We start from the raw sequence: 17720 nt of genomic DNA, 5'->3' as shown, positions 1-17720 counted from the left end.
ATATCTTAAAATCAACGTCTAAAATTAATAGATGAAACATACACAAATATCTGCCCCATGTTGGGAGTAGAGAATTTCAAACAAAAGATAATTTCATTTTATAACGTCTGGGATTTACTGGCCTTCATCTTAATCTAGTTATCTTTATACGATGACTTAACAACATCACTTGTATCATTGACTGAAATTGCATATTGTCTTCTCACGAAGGCTTTCATTTATGACGTTAAGCAAAAGAGGCTGTCACGCCAAGTTTCTCAACTCTAAAGAGTTTAGTTCTTCAGTCCGATTACAGATACCGTACGATGTGCACGTCGCTCTACGCATTATAAAGTTGAAGCGAACTTTTTTTGGATATATTAGTAAAACCGGATATTATGACATTTTAAAAGTTGTTGCCTTAAATTTATATAGTTTCGTGATTGTGTACATCGATTTTTTCATTTTATTATTAAGGTAAGTGATTTTAGATATTTTTTTATATAGACATTGTATTTATTATAAACATATCTTTTTAAGTATTAGTCGTTGTCTTTGATAATAATAAACATACAATTTAGTAATTATAAGTAATAAATATTTAAAATTTAATAAAAACATTAGGATTTATTTATTTCTATTAGATGTTATGTATGTTTTGTTATTTTATAATACTCGATTTTCGCGTTATATTTACTTATTTCAAATATTAGTTATAGATAAACTATTTTGCGATTTCCCCCTGGATATAATTAGGTCGCTATAATTAGTTTCGCTACGACAGAAGTTTGTTTAATTCAGAAGGTTTATAAATACAGTATAAATATAGTAATTAGAAGCAACTATTGATAAAAAAACCTTTTTAAATTCTTTTTAACACATACATGCAGAAAACCAATGAATTTCTATTAAATTTATCATGAAGATGTATGTTAGTGCTACGCTTACGACTACAATGTTCTTAAGGAATTTTATAAATAAAGTTTCCACATGCTTTTATTTAGATTTATACAAGAGGCTTATTCTCTTGTAAATAGTTGCCAAGAAGAACGATCATTGGCAAAAAGGCTACTACCACACACACAGTTGAAAGGCCGGCAACGTACTTGCGAGCCTTCTGGCAATGTGAGTATCCATGGGCGGTGGTATCACTTAGGTGAGCCTCCTATCCGTTTGCCTGCTATTACATAAAAAATACCAATTGTATAATTCTATGTATGCGATTATTCCGGCCGTTGGTCACAGACCGGCCATGTACTTTCAAGCCCTCTGCCATTGAGTGTCCATGTGTCCAGTATCACTTAATATTGGATGAGCCTCCTGCTCGGTTGTCCTATGTTCTATAAAAAACCAAACACAGACTGTGTAACACATTAAATTCATATTGGTTAAATATAACTCATTATATTTACGAACGTTGTCACCTCTGTCTGACAAGCCCAAAGACTTATGTGTTTCAGCAATAGTGTGAGGCTACATACATAGATTATGTTCTTATATTAATCGACTATAATATAACAATTATCGAACTTGAATGTTGAATGTATTTTAAAGCGATTCCATATCTTGGTTAATGTTTTTCGTTATAATTCATCTTGACAATCTCCAAGACAATGTCCTGTTCAGAAAGATATTGAAGCTATTTCTAGCTATTGTGTTACATAATTTTAAGATTTTTCCTATTGATGCCGGAGTTCTTTCTATCACGTGTAACTAAGATATACACGGTGTGATAGCCTCTTTGTTGTTTTACTTTTATGACATTTGTCAATTATATGTATTAACTGTAATAAAGTTAGTTATTATGTTTACGGTATATATTATAAATAAACGAAAACACTCATAAATTATTCATTGAACAAACAGCATACGTCATACATAAAAAAATTGTTTACGAGGTATGAGAAACTAGATAATGACGATGAAAAAATCTTAAGCCAAGGACGTACATAAACGGTTTTCAAGATTAAAATAAATTTTAGGATATCCTTATTTATATAATATATTTTTTTTAATAATACAAAATGCACTGATAAAGACCACTGCAAGGCTGTTAATAATGAGCTGAAAGTATGGTAGCCTTATATTATTACTATAGACATATTATAGGCACCAACAAGTCTCTGACGAAAATTCTCAAAGCCTGCAGTATACCTATAAACTGTTATAAAACAAAATATAATCTCATTGCGCTCAACTTAGATTGATGCGCTAAATCACTACGGACGATAATGAAGTTTTCATATACGGTACCTGCGATGACTCAGAACACTAATGATAATGTTAATCTACCTGTCTAGTTTTGCAAGAACATTTAGAATCAGTATCAGTGTCTTTTCTGTCGTTGTAAAATTTTGTTGTAAGACAAGGTAGGATTATCATATAATTTTACAATGCAATGACCGAACTCGGAAAGGTTGTCATAAATGTTGACGGGTTTAAATAAGGCGTAAATAATTCCTCAGAACTTATGTTCTGGGAAGGGATAAACATTATTCCAACTATTAAAAATACCAACTCCAACTTAATAAGGAATGTATAAACATTATTCCAACTATTAAAAAACAAATATATCTTATTTCAGCAAAAGTAACACAATCTATCAGAATGAGATAAAATGAAATTTTAATTATTAGACTGTACAATAATTTAGTTTTCATAAAAAATCCCTCGATACTATCAAAGCTGAGAGAACGGCCTTTGGTGGAAAACAATGTCAGCTGTCTTGTTTTTGACACAAGACAAATCAAAGTCAATTGTCATTTGACTACACAGAACATTTGTTATAAAACATCTGTATGCTGTCTTGTGTCAATATACAGCCATCGCATGCTTTGTTGGTATAAAACAAACTTAAACTGGTGAACCATATCAAAAGAAGCTAAATCAGGAATTATAAACTGAAAGTCGAATCGTTCTCACAATATCACCTTTTTATTTTTTATCTGTGTAAGAATTAATAAATTAAATTTCTTTATTTTACTATATTCGACTAATAGGATATACAAAGATTTAAGTATAAATTTAATGTGTCGCATTAACTAAACAGAATATTAATATACATTTTTTGTTTCTTGGTTGTTATTATGATAATAACTTGTTTTGTTTGTATTTTACGAGCCTACAGCAGTAAATAGACAAAATTATCGTAATATAAGCCTCTAAATTAGATACATTTTGAATTATTAAGGGTAACAAAAACAACGGGGGCGATCTTTCTCCGTATTATTAGTTTTTCGTAACGGAACACATTCTTATCAGACAGAAAAGATATTATGATTTGAGAAATGGCTACTTACAGCTAACGCTTGTTTCAGACAATCAGGAGAAATATAGTTCTGGACAATTTATTTGTTCTATAACAAACAAAAAATTGTTATTGGAATATTGGAAAAGTCTTGTACAATTTACGTTGAAATTTCTAAAAATATTTATGATTCTTATACATACTTTTTTGTTTTTTTATAAAAGCGAGTTCGATGTCGAGGAAACTAATTTAATCCTACTATAAACGAAAAGGGAATTACACGATGCGTTACAACAATTCGTGAATTATCTGAACTTTTAAATTATCCGTTGACTGAACTGACAAATGGTTTGCATTATGTCAGTCCCTATAGTGCTTTAAATATTTAATTATTTTATAACTAATATAAGTACTTCTGTAAATACTTTAAATGTTGTCCTTTTTGGTTTACTATCGTGTGTATGTTTTAATATAAATATTGTAGCAACGATGCTATTTAGAAAATACAAAGAAAGAATTCGAGGAACATCAACCTCCTTGTTGCCTAGAATGATAAGTGAATTACAAAGATATATAGTGGAATTTTGCCGTTCCCTTCCGCTGAATCCCTAAATACGCGGTAGGTGCCTAGGTAACACTGAAACCGTTTAGAAAATGAAAAACGGCTTAATGTAGAATGTTGCCAATATTTTTATTGTTTTTCGAAGTAATCTCCGTTCCACTCTACACATTGTCGCGTTCGATGGAAGCTGTGCAGCAAAGCAGTGTGCCCATTCTTCATTGGGGGTCTCTTCTATGGTATTTTCGTACGCTTTGACCGCATCTTCAGGGCTCGTAAAGCGAATACCTCGAATTTTATCTTTAGATCTTGGGAATATATGAAAATCGGAGGGCACCAGGTATGGTGTGTGACGGATGACTCATTATCTCGACACCTGCCATAGTAAAATATTCAACAGTCCGGTTTACGGAGTGCGCTGAAGAATTGTCGCGAGTCGTGAAGGAGGATCCTGCTTTGAGGGCGCTACTGTCGAAATTTTTCCAAGACAACAGGTAAACAGCGATTGACATACCAGTCTGCAGTAACTGTCCTTCCATCTTCTAGCACAACTGTCGCGAAATTACCTTTCCGACCAAAGAATGGAATCATCTTTTTTTCCTTGACTTCTTCCTTTCTTTACCTTAGTTGGCCGATCTTCGAAAGGAAACACCCACTGAGCTCTTGTGATTGTCTTTTGATTTTGGGATCGTAGCAATATATCTAGCTTTCATCACCTGTGACGATATCAAATACAGCATTTGAGACACCGCCGTTGAACTAATCTAACTGTTGGCGACACTAGTCCATGCGAAGATGTTTCTGGTCGTCGGCATGGGGAATCCATGTGGTACAAGCTTCTTGACGCATATATGTTCGTGTAATATTTTTCGACTTGACTCATACCAATGCCTAGGTTTGTCCGAATCTGCTGATTGTTCACTCTCTTATCATGCGTCGCACAGCACTGATGTTATCTTCAGGAGTCCCTGTTAAAAGACGTCCCTCATGCGGATCATCATTGAGATTGCTACGTCCACGCTTTAACTCGTTAAAGCAATTGTAAATAGTGGAATGAGATGGGGCTTCATTAAAAAATGCTAATCGCAGCTATCATAGCTTTGTTGTTGAGTAAGCCAACAACGAAAATCATAATAAATCATTGACTGAAAATTTTCTCGCGTTAGGTTCATTTTCACGTGTAACAAGAATGTTACATTTGCCGCCAATTCACAAAAACAAATGACAAATGAATTCAATATACTACATTAGGTTACCAAAGAGTTCTTAAATTGAAATTAAAAAAGTTTTCATTAGCAATTTTTCTAACTGGCCAGTTCTAAACATTTTCAGTGTTGCCTACGTATCTCGAATAATTTAGACTTTGTAACTCAAACAAATATTATTGGCCTACAAAGTATCAATAATACATATTCGTACTCTATAACTCGAATACGAAACTGAGACTCCGTAAGTCATAGCTAGTAAAATATAATGAACGTCTTACTTGGAATTCTCCGAAATATGTAATAGCAATAAAATACAAAATGAATGTTCGGGTTTGGGCTTCATATTCTATAATTTTTATCTAGTCTAATGAATACATTTATAAATCTTTCTAAGTTACACAGCTGTGAATGTTAGGTTTATATAAAAAAAATTATACGGATTTTTTAGTACAGTTACTTACTTAGTTTGTATACAGTTTACTTCATTAATATGTAATTCGTTTATATATATAAAAAATATATACCACAAAACCTACGTTAAATAATTCTTCAAAATACAATTAGAAATCACGCCTGTAAATCTAAATTTCAGCAGCTAAGTTCTTGTTAAGTCGAAAACTCGTTAACTCGATTTTTTTTTTCATTTCCCTTGACGTTCGAGTTATAGAGATTCCACTTTGCTTACTTTGATTGTTTACAGACCTGTGCTAAAAGGGTTTCTTTTCTCGAACTTCTGTTCTCAAGTCTGAACGTAGTTCTGAAGTTAAGGCAATCATGAACATCCCATTATATTCAGACTCAAATGAATCATTGAGAATCGATTCAATTTGAATAAAATGCAAATTGATTGAGTATTTTGGTTATAATTGCTTAGATCAAATTTTATGGAAATTATATTTAAAATCTGTTTTCGTGATTCTTCGAAATTCAATTTGTTTGAACTGAAAGAAATATTATTGTTCTATAATTCGAATGTGAATGGAATTTTTATAAGATGTCACATTAAATTCAAAAATATATTTCTATACATAAACAGTCCATCTATTATTGTAATCTCAGTGTTAGCTGATGCATCTTTTATATTTGGACAATTGAATGTACAGACATTACGTATATAATATATTAATGTTTGAACTAATGTTTTCATCTAAGGATATATGATTATTAAATTAATAAATAAAGAAAGTAAAACTAATTCAATACTAGAAATCAATAAAAATAAAATTATAACAAATTTAAAAAGTTTGTTCCCTATGGCAGTGTTTACTTTTAACGCTGGCAGCATATCCTCACTATACTGCTTACTGTCTACCAGGCGCCAACTTAAATCTTTAATTAGCGCCTGTGCATTTGAACCCCACCAACCACGAGTCTCTACTCCAAAGTAGAAGGAATAAGAAAATTTTAGGTTTTAATGAACAAAGTGACATAAAACACATTGATTAAAATTTATTTTATATTAGGAAAATACTGTATATACATATTTTAATAAAAAAAATTATGTAATATTAATATTAATTAATTTTTATATTGAACAAATTTAATTCACTTAGAAAACGACCTTTTGTGTAATCTAGTACTAGACTTACTCAATTAACAACGAATATTGCCTATTACTTCGCTAGACCATCGTCCGGGGAATTTTAATTCGCCTACGAATTGCGTGACAATACCGAACACCATAATTGTATCATACAAATATACTCATAGTATAACCGTTCTTAATTTAAACGTATGTTTGCGTCTCTTTTTATATTCTTCATTTGAACAGGCGATAAAATCAATCAATGAACACAGACTACACATCACAAGAATGTAGAACATATTTTATAATCTTATTTTTATTTGTTCTATGGGCTTGATCATTCGCATCGTTACACTAGAGTGATAAGACTATCTATGGTTATTTGAGGATTGATATAGATATACAGAAACATAACACGTATATAGAATATAGTATGACATACTATACTACACAAAAAGAAAAACAAACAAGTAGCATGCTAGAAAGCACTGGAAAGAAGCCTTCTAAAAATAAGAAGAATATATAAAACATAGAATATATAAAACACAGAACAAAGAATATATACAAATACACAGAATGTATAAAAAAGCGTAAAAATAAGTCGAAAACAAAAGTTTTTGCCTTACAATATGCTCTAAAACAAAAGTGGCATATAGCAAGATGCACTGACAAAATGTGGACTTTAAAGACCTGGAAATGACCAAGAGAAAGAGGACAATAGGGTGCAGAAAGTGAATGAAGAACAGAAGCTATGGACAAAGATCGTTAGAAAAAGCGGGAAGAGGTGAACCCGTGAAGGGGTTCCGATAGACGGTACTGAAGGTGGCTAGGATATAGGATATGTAGTATAACAATAATTTAATAAAATAATCATTATAGCAGCTTAGATTATTTAATTTATTATTAAATAATCTTTTAATAATTTATTATTAGATTATTTAATAATACATTAAATAATCTAAGCTGCTAAGATTATTTAATAATAAATTAAATAATCTAAGCTGCTTTTTATTATGATTCGTAATTAAACGAGCTTTTATTATTATTATAGAATGTAGTCAATATTTTTTAATTCTGATAATTATTTTTACAGATTACCTGTATTTTTTCTCGTATTTGCGTGGCATTAAAATTAAATTTATTTAATGGTTCGATACATTATTTATATCACTTAATCAGTACCTTACATCAGCTGTGGTGAGCGAGAGACTTTACTTATAAATACTTGTTCTCCATTCACAAAAGTTTTACAATAAATGAGGCAACAAAAGTTTTATTTACCTACTCTTTTTTGTAAGTAACGGGTGTTAGGTGAGATCTGAAACTTATTCGCTGACCTAACATACATAAGACAACTGTGATGACAAGAGTAAAGCTACGTTTATCTTTTTCATTTAAACGGGCGTAATTATTAGCTTTCAATTTTTAATTGTGTTGTGGTAATTTATTTTTGCACGCAGTTAGCAAATGTACAATTCAATATCTCTTATTGAAGATGTAACGTTACCAAAATGAAAAGATTACGATATGATAAGCTATCACGATCACTGAATTATGGTATTATGTTATCAACGTGTTACATGGAATTTTTCTCTCATATGTTGATCCGGAGATAAATACTGTTTGTAATGATCTTTGTGTACATGTAATCTGTACAGATTTTCATGCTTTGAAATCGTGTAACATTGAAGATAAAATCATCTTTATTATTTCTTTTTAAAATTCTCGGCATTTCTTTTCAATTTTATGTTTTGGGTAGGTTACGTGTTTACGTTCATAATACATTTAAATTTAAATAGAATTGAAGAAACAAATATATATATATTAGTATTTTATTATTTAGATACTCATATTTTAATTACATATTCACTACTACATAATGTTGCCACATTATATATGTACACGAAGCAGTATGGCCGAGAGGCTTGTGACTCTTATCCCCTAGATCGTAGACTTGAACCACAGCTGTGCACGCATGAATTTTCTGTCCAAATGTCCAAAAATTAATACGAGTATATCTTGTCCAGCCATAAGTTATATTACAAATGAAAATACATTTTCTTTTTAATTAAGTAATGTAATATTATTAAAATTTAATTTAAGCAAAACATAACAAAATATTATATTCGAAATGGCCACCTTTACCTTTTATACAGGCCTTTAATCTGTTTGGCTACGAATCTATGGATTTATGCACTGTTTCCAAGGAAAATTTTGCCACAGCTTGCTCCAAAGATTTTTTAAGAGAGTCACTGTTGTCGTGTCGTTTAATGCAGGCTATGTCCTCTAAAACTTACCATAATTTGGTGTAAAGGGTCTGGGCAAGACGAGTGCCAGCTCTTATAAAGACCATAACGTTGGTCAGCCAGCATCAAGCCAGGCTTGGGTAGTTAGTGGCTTTGCTGGTGCAGAATCCTGCTGGAAAGTCCAGGGTTTTTAAAAAACATTTTTAAAAAGTGCATTGCTTAGAGTTTTCTCCACATGATCTAACACTATATCTTGATACAATTTGGCTCAAATGTACACTTTTTTTTACAAAAAAATAGTTTTGTGACTCCTTGATAAGACACGCCCCACCAAACCATCACTGACACATGATGATGACCACGTTGTACCTTTCCGACCACTGGAGCAGCTTCTTTAAAACTGTGAGCGTACACTTTATGATTTTGCTCAATCCACTCTCTTTACTTGTAAATATTGTTACGAAGACGGGTCGACTGCATGTTTCTAGATTTTTCCACTAGTTAGAGAACTTTTCAGCAGGCTGAAATATGATTTCTGACCGTTTCAGGAGAGGCTCAATCACATATTAGTTAATTGTAATTTCCATAATGTTACCCTAGTTTTCAGGAAGCTGAAACCTTTTTTCAGTCAGTTTCAGAACATGTGTAGTCGATTGGTGCAGTTTTCAGGAGACCGGTTTTCAGGCGTTTTCAGGCCTAGGTATACCCCTTTGATGAAGGAATATTCTAGACCGAACTTTCTAGGTGTGAGACAAGGACGAAATGATACGAGAGAGAGAGAGAGAGAAGATCAGAACTTTCTCGAAACTAGACTGAGCACTCTAGAACGCCGTACGACAAGGACGGAGCAACGTGCGAAAGAGACGAAGAGTGCGGACGTTCTAGAAATGTGCAATCGCTACTCAGTAGCAAGCCCGCCTAGAGAGTTCTCGAATATTGTTTAGAATTATTCCCAGGGATATATAAGCGAACCTTTAGTTTTGAATGCGATAACAAGAGCGAAACACCGAAGCGATAAAGTGCGAATAAAGTGAATATAAGTGATAAAGTACTTTGTGAAGTGTGCATAAGTGAAGTAATTAGTGACTGTGTTTTTGTGTGTTATTAGTGCATCTCTGCAATTAATTTGTGCCCATAAATTCCTCATTGATTTATCAAGAAATAAACCTTTGAAGAAATCTACGGCATTTTCTATCCGATCCCCTAGCTCGTAACAATATTTATTTAGGACATGTCCTGTATATCGACGATAAGGACCGAGCTTCGGGTCTTGTAATAAAACGCGACAGAGTCCTAGCGAGAATCTTCATTTTACGCGATTAGATTTCTTGCTTCCTAATGGGGTTTCAACGAATTCTGGCTTTAACAGCATTAACAGCCTTTGTAGTTCTAACAGCACGCAGCGGCCCTGATTCTGGCCTTCGATACACGAATGTTGTTGTATCTATTGATAGTACGAACATACGACTGATACCAAGCTTTTGAAGAGTCTGGAATATGAGCGACGGCTCCATACCCACTTTGTGCAAGGCGATCACTGCAATCCTATTTTCTTTCTTTTCTTCCATATTGTAATATGATAATGAACATGCAAAAATATGTGAATGGCGCAAAATCGAAAGAAGTTTTTAAAATAATATATATCTTCCAAATTCAAAATAATTAAAAAGTTGAAAAAAATAAAAGTTTTTATGTAATAGAATTTATGGCCAGACTAGTTATATCTATAGGACGTACAAGTGAAACCGATAACCTGAATTGATAGCAGGAACACCTAAAATTACGCAAGTATCATAATGAATGCAGTCGGAAATTGAAAACTTTACCGAGTTACAAAGCTGTCACGAGCAATATGAACTGATATTAACTTCATAGTGAAGAATCTGCTTTTAGCCCGACCTTTCATGCAAGTCTATATTTATGAAATATGTATTATCATGTCCAGTATGACATATTGAGATATATTTATTGTGTAACAAAGACTTTATTAATTATATGATAACCTTAGTATGGTATTAGGCTGTTCCTAAAAATAAATAGGGACGTTTTCGTCGGTCAGACCGCAAGCAGGCTTTATGTGTAGTACATTAAATAGACTTAATATCTACCCACTCACCGTCTCTCTAAAAATACGACTAAAGGACTGGCTTATGAACACACTTTACGCAGTGTTGGAGATGCTTCTGAGACCTAGTATGTAGCTACACACTTCATTCATTCACTCATTGATTCACTCAAACATTTGCAGCCACACACTTACTCATTCACTAACATGCACCCACACACTCACTCATGCACTCAAGCGTGGTGAAAACAGTTGAAAACCCAAAGAAAAAAATACCAAAAATATTAGATGTTTTAATTTATATATATGTATAGACGTATATATGGGTTTTTAAGGAATTTATAATTAAGTTTGTTATGGAAGAGCTGGGATCCCTGACACAGGTATTTTTTTAACGTAAAAAGTTTCCCAAATCTTACACATTGTAATGCATGTACTTATAATGAATGAACACATTTTTATATTTTATAACCTAAATAAAAATGTCCAAAAACTATTTGCAGTATGTAACTTAAAAATCTTATATATTATTTATAAAAATCATGAATAAGAACTGGATAAACTAAAACTAAAATGAACTGGATTTATAGTAAAATGTCCTAGTAGCCTAATTTTGCGACTCTCAACATAAATGCACATTTAAATTTTCTTTAGATAAAATAAAACAGGGGCGCATTTTCCCCAGACTTCTGTATTGGTTTTATGATTATTTCTTAATATAATAGGCAAGTGGGTGACCAGCATGCTGTGCTTGATACAACCCGTAGACTATTAGGTCTGAGGCAAGGAAAACATCAACCAAACCGGTTTCCTCACGATGTTTTCTTTCACCGTTAGTGGGTATAATAAATTTAAATTTTAGCTGTATAATTTTGAACGAATGTCTAGTAGGAATCATAATTATTTGATTAAAAATAATAACACAATAACACATAACATAAACGGAAGCATGCTTCCTTCACTGCCCGATATTGGGCAACAAATTGTATTCCAAAATGTTGCCTGACTATCGTATCCTTGTTTATTGTTAGAGAAAATAGCCGATCTATTACATGTAAGTAAATATATTCATAACATGACACGAAAGCTCAATCATATCAATATGGTCCGTCTGATGATTTGAATATGGTGAAATTATTCGAATAATGCCGGAAATGCTTATTCAGTCGGATGTTACAAAGGATGTGGGGTAATTGCCTTTTGGTATTCTTGAGTGGTATTCGAACTTAAGAGATCTTTATCGGAAAGTTTTCATTTGGTTTTGACAAGTAATTCTATATCGTCAAAACAAATGAAGATATAGATAAGATTTTAGGTAATTGGTTTCAGTTTAGACGTCATATTTGAATTATCACTACGTTTACAAAAGAGCTAGTTTGAGAAACTATTGAGAAAACCAAATAATATTTTGTGTTCATTTATTAATAAATAAGGGTTTAAACTTTAGACCAAAACTTGATGTATGTATATAATTCTAATATGCCTAATGTATGTTCCTTGCTTTTCTGAGTTTTCCGTTATTCAATATTATATAATTTTTTTAAGAGTGCAAATTAAATGTGACAATAATGAAACATATTTCAACAAACTGGAATCGCAAGCCTCGATTTTAAGTCACTTGTTAAATACTTTTTTACGACATTATTTTTAGGGAATTAGATTAAACATATGACCCTTGATACCTTGAAAAGCAAGTCATAAACTCTAAACTTAAGAAAACCTGAAGTACGTAACAAATCACAAGAATTTAACGCCAATAAATTTTATCGTTTCAGTTATTGTTTCCAAGACAATTTCCGAACTTTATTGGTTTTATTGCATTGATAATAAACTTTATTTTTGAGTAAGATTTAGGAATTAAGATGCGTAATTTTTTAAAGGCAAGGTTTAGTTTACATCGCTAGGGGTCGCCTGATAGGAAATAACGTTTTTATTGCCTGCCTAGTATCTATATCATAAACGAGTCAACATTTAACATAATCATAATTTTAATCAATGAATTATAAAACATATACTGTATTATTGTTATATATTTATGTCGGCTTTCATGGTTTTATGCTGATAGACAAAGAATTTTCTTATTTTTAATTCCAGACGTAAGAGGTGTTAAAAGTTTGATGTGTCTTTGGTACGCAGCCATTAAACCTAAAGCTTTCGGGATCGAAATGGTTATTGTTTTAAATTATAAATGTTATCAGATCAGTTTTTTAATGTAATAGGAGGCAAACGGACAGGGGCTCACCTGATGTTAAGTAATATCACCGCCCATGGACACTGACATTGCCAAAAGGCTCGCAAGTGCGTTGCCGGCCTTTAAGAAGAAGACGCACCTGATGTTAAGTGAGGGCACCATGAGAGCACATGGGGGTTTACAATGCGATTGAGTTGCCGGCATTTAAGAATTGTTACGCTCTTTCCTTGAACCAATCCGGAAATACTTTGACGAGCCACATAGAGGTAGTGCGCGGCAAAAACGCTCGGTTGTCACGTGTTACTTAAATGTATAGTTTCATTTTGTATTATAAACAGGTGAAGCCACGCCAGCAGACACAGGTATCATAATTATTTAGTTATAACGCTGTGTTTACAAATTACACATTATCTATATTATTAGGTTGGGAGTGACCGAATAAATTGCAAAACTTTCCACTTTAATGTTGGGTTACATTACCAAATTGGACTTTATTTAATTGCTTTTAAATTAACGAAAGTTCATTTTAACGTTATTATGTTACACCCCCACTGATACCGACTCAAAAATCAGAGGATATTTGTTCAATTCCCGGTGGAACATGAATCCTGCTCCATCCTGGTTTCTGTAATTCATTCTTATCCGTTTGCTTTTCAAATGCTGAATAGCTTTAAGTGTAGTTTTGATTTTGGAAATTGTATAATTTTTCATTGTTACCTTTATTTTTAGCAATTCCTGCTATTACGTTTTTCCTTTTCGATGCTTGAGGTTGTAAGGCCACTCGTTGCTTGCCTAAGAATTTAATTTACTTGTTTTTATTTGAAATGTAAAGAAAATTTAATTAACAAATACATCAGACGCAGTAATGAGGCCCCTAAAAGATAAGTTTATATAATCATATTATATCTCAATATACATCGTGGTGTATATGTAATAATATGACAGTAATTTATTATTTTTACGCACGGAAGGAAAGATAAATAACCTAGCAAATATATTTGCTAGTTTATTGGAACCTGGCGGATTATTCATACTCACGTTTCAATATCTCTCATTGTTAATGCGCATCATTATAAAATCGTTCACTATTCGTGACAAATTGCGATAGTATTTATTACCTATTGTGTATTAACGATAATTAAGCATAAATAAATAAAAATAAATCAATGGCGCTACAACCGTTTTAGGCTCAGATGTCTGTATCTTTTTTTTTAATAAAATAGGGGGCAAACGGGCAGGAGGCTCACCTGATGTTAAGTGATACTGCCGCCCATGGACACTCTCAATGCCAGAGGGCTCGCGAGTGCGTTGACGGCCTTTTAAGAGTTTGTACGCTCTTTTCTTGAAGGATCTAAATCATGATCATTTGTAAATCTAATTGACTAGTAGTAGGGTGATCAGCCTTCTGTCCGGCATAGAAACACGCCGTTGACTTTTTGGGTCTACTGCAGGCCGTTTTCCTTACGATGTTTTGTTTCACCGTTCAAGCTAATGTCAAATGCGCACATAGAAAGAAAATCCAGTGGTGCACAGCCAGGGATCGAACTTACGACCTCAGGGATGTACCTAGGCCAATACTGCTCTGTCTATAATTAAGTATACATATCAATAAATATGTATATATATATATATATCACGCTTGTGTGCTTGATGTGCGTATTTGTTCCTTTGAAATGAAGTTGTTTATTGTGTCTGGTGGGGCTGCGCCTGAACTCGAGATATCAAATTTATGACATCTCCATGGGTCCGTGAACTCACTTCCGCTCTATGAGGCGGAAATCTCTAGTGTTAATTAATTAATTATATTAGATAAGTACGTTTAAAACCTTAAAAACGTCACCGATAACTGGCTAACTGTTATGTATCAATGTTTTTTGTGCTTCGTTGTAAATTAACCGTGTGTTAGCTAATTTATTTGCTTTATCATGAAACTTTGTTTAGTTTATGTTTCCGCAGCACCATTATCAATTTCTTTTGAAACTATACATATATCGGAGCATTACTGAGAGCTGTCATTGTCATTATATATCACAGAGCTCATACATTAACGACGTCAAAGTTAAAAAAGTGAAATTTGTGGTTTATTCGATGCCAATATTAATAGATCTAACGATGACTATTTGATAGTCCATATTAATGTAGGAACAATGGTGTTAGTGTCAGATGCCATTATCATTGTAATTTAACAACATCAAAGTCAAGTTAGTTCAAAACCGTCAATACCAGTGGTTTATTTATGCCAATGTTGCTAGTACTATAAATTAACGACTATTCAAAGTTTATAATAGTGATTCGATATTATTATAAAAAAAAGGAATTTATTATAATTTATAACCAGTTTCTATGTTCCCACGTTTGCATACATTCCAAATACTTAAATAACCAATTTCCAGTACATTATTTCAAGGATACAATTCTAGTTTTTGCTTTAGTCGGAAAGCTACTCAGACATTCTGAACTCCATTGCAATTTGTATGCAATGCACCACTCGTGACCGAAAGTGTTTCAAATAGTATTTTTACTGCAATTAATGTGAAACGTTCTTCAGGAACTACGAAACTTAATTAAAAATTTATAATAGCTTAAACGGTAACTCGTATCGGGCTATAAATTAACACGGTTTATTGGTAGAGTTTAAAATAAAAGTCCATTTTAAAGCGTATTTAGAAACCGTATTTATTTATTTATATAATCACATGTGTAAAACAATCTAAAAATAAATCAATGGCACTTTAACCTTTTAGGTCTGGGCCTCAGATTTCTGTTTGATGATCATTTGTTAATCGAATAGGCAAGTAGGTGATCAGCCTTCTGTGCCTGACGCACGCCGACTGTGCGACTTTTTGGGTCTAAGGCAAGGCGGTTTCCTCGCGATGTTTTCCTTCACCGATCGAGCTAATGTTAAACTATCTAAAAGACGTTAAACTCAGCTAAAATAAAATATTTAATTTATAGTCGGTCTGAACGGAAGCCTAAGACCTCGTAGTCGTATGGAGCTCCACCAATCAATAAACAAAAACAACAGAAAACCATATATAATAAAATAAAAATGTAATAATTTGCATCAACAATCAAAGTTTATATTGTTAGAATTCTAGATTCGACTTTCACTTGAACTAATTTCCTATTAATTACCATGTAAGTCATAACTTGAATTGGCTTCAATTCACAGATTGTTCAATCCTTGTTGATGCAAAGTTAATTACAAAGGCGGTTCAAACCATACGTAATAATTTTAACGTAGGTTTTTAAGTGTTGGGCAATGGCGGATTTTTCATGCATCTTTCGTATCATGTTTCAGCGTTGGTCATTATCAACTGCCATATTTAGTTTAGCACTGATTGAATTGATAAGAGCGGATTGCCTTTTATTTGCTATGGATTAGCGTTCATCTACGATATAATGGTAGAAAATAAGTATAAATAACTATTTTATTATTTTTCTTTGTTTGTTAACCCTTTGACATAACGTAGTTTTTTTTGTCAAACGACGCGTATCATTGAAACATACTTACAATGATTATTTGTATGGTAAACACAAATAGAAATAAATATATAGGTGAATGGAGTTCAAGTGTTTCGTTCGAGGTACTAAATGTAAAGTAAATTTTTACTAATAATGGGTTGTAGGTTCGTTTATCTATTTATGTTCATTATCGTTGTATACATTATGCTAAAATGTATGTTACCTCATGAAATGCATTAATAATTATTTAAAACAAATTTTCAATATTAATGAGGCTTAATACTGTAGAAATAAAGTAATTATTTCGTGTGAAGCATAATTTCATATTAATTTAATGAAATTTATTCGGTTTTTCGAGGTAGGTGCAAATACCTTTCGCTACTGGAATTTTAAGTTTTTCAATGTTGTATGACATACATATATTGCTGTGACCTCCTTTGCACAATGTGTCGCACGGGACACACACAGTTTTGAATCTGTTTTGTGGATATTTAATAACTCTCAACTCACACTCCTAAAATATGACAAGGTCCAAACAAAAACAGATAAAAATTTTATAATACAGGCGACACAGAACAGAATATAAAACAGCTCCAGACGGTATAAACATAAAAATCTAAAGCTTTTAAAATACATATGGGAAGTAAATAAACTAAACTGTTCTCCGTATTGAATTACGTCACACTAAAATTGTTTGCTTTCACATTTAAAACTCTTTTATTGCGTAACTGGCCATATAAAAACTCTGTTTAATATGTGTGAAAATTGTTCAAAGAACTTGCATTTAACAAACGAAAAAGGAAATAAAATAAACGTGATAGACGTTATTTATATTGTTTAAAAGAAGGTTTGTTATTATGAAGTATTATACACACTCTAATTTTAATTTTTGTTATGTATGACAATAAATGCCATGTAATACGTGCTGTTTGACAATATCGTATCGACAATATACTTGAAAGCTTGCCGATAGGAACTGAGGAAGTCGGGAGTCATTTTTTTATATGAAAAACACAGCAATAACGCGAAAGTTACTTTTAGTTAAAACTCCACTTGCCATAAAGTTTCACAAAGTTTTACTTAGCAGGCAGAAATTCACAGTTATATTTATTAAAACGACCACTCACTTCTAAACATCAGTATCGTATACATTTTTCAGTTACTTATTGCGTATTATTAAATATTTGTATTTGTTTTATGTATGTAACGAATAAACACAAAAAGCTTTTCACCAT

At 32.3% G+C, this 17720-nt stretch overlaps 1 protein-coding gene across 1 annotated transcript in view; it reads left to right on the top strand.

The window, feature by feature from the left end:
- The first annotated feature begins 258 nt into the window (after window positions 1–258).
- The window catches only part of LOC123710438 (prolactin-releasing peptide receptor-like), a 55009-nt gene continuing 37547 nt past the window's right edge, over window positions 259–17720 (top strand). The window contains exon 1 of the mRNA XM_045662308.1: window positions 259–456. The gene's annotated coding sequence lies outside the window, so the exon portion shown is untranslated. The remainder of the gene's footprint in view (window positions 457–17720) is intronic.

This window comes from Pieris brassicae, chromosome 5, assembly GCF_905147105.1.
Source record: "Pieris brassicae chromosome 5, ilPieBrab1.1, whole genome shotgun sequence".
Taxonomy (NCBI): domain Eukaryota; kingdom Metazoa; phylum Arthropoda; class Insecta; order Lepidoptera; family Pieridae; genus Pieris; species Pieris brassicae.
Note: the sequence above shows the minus strand (reverse complement) of the source record. Positions and strands in the feature narration are given on the sequence as shown.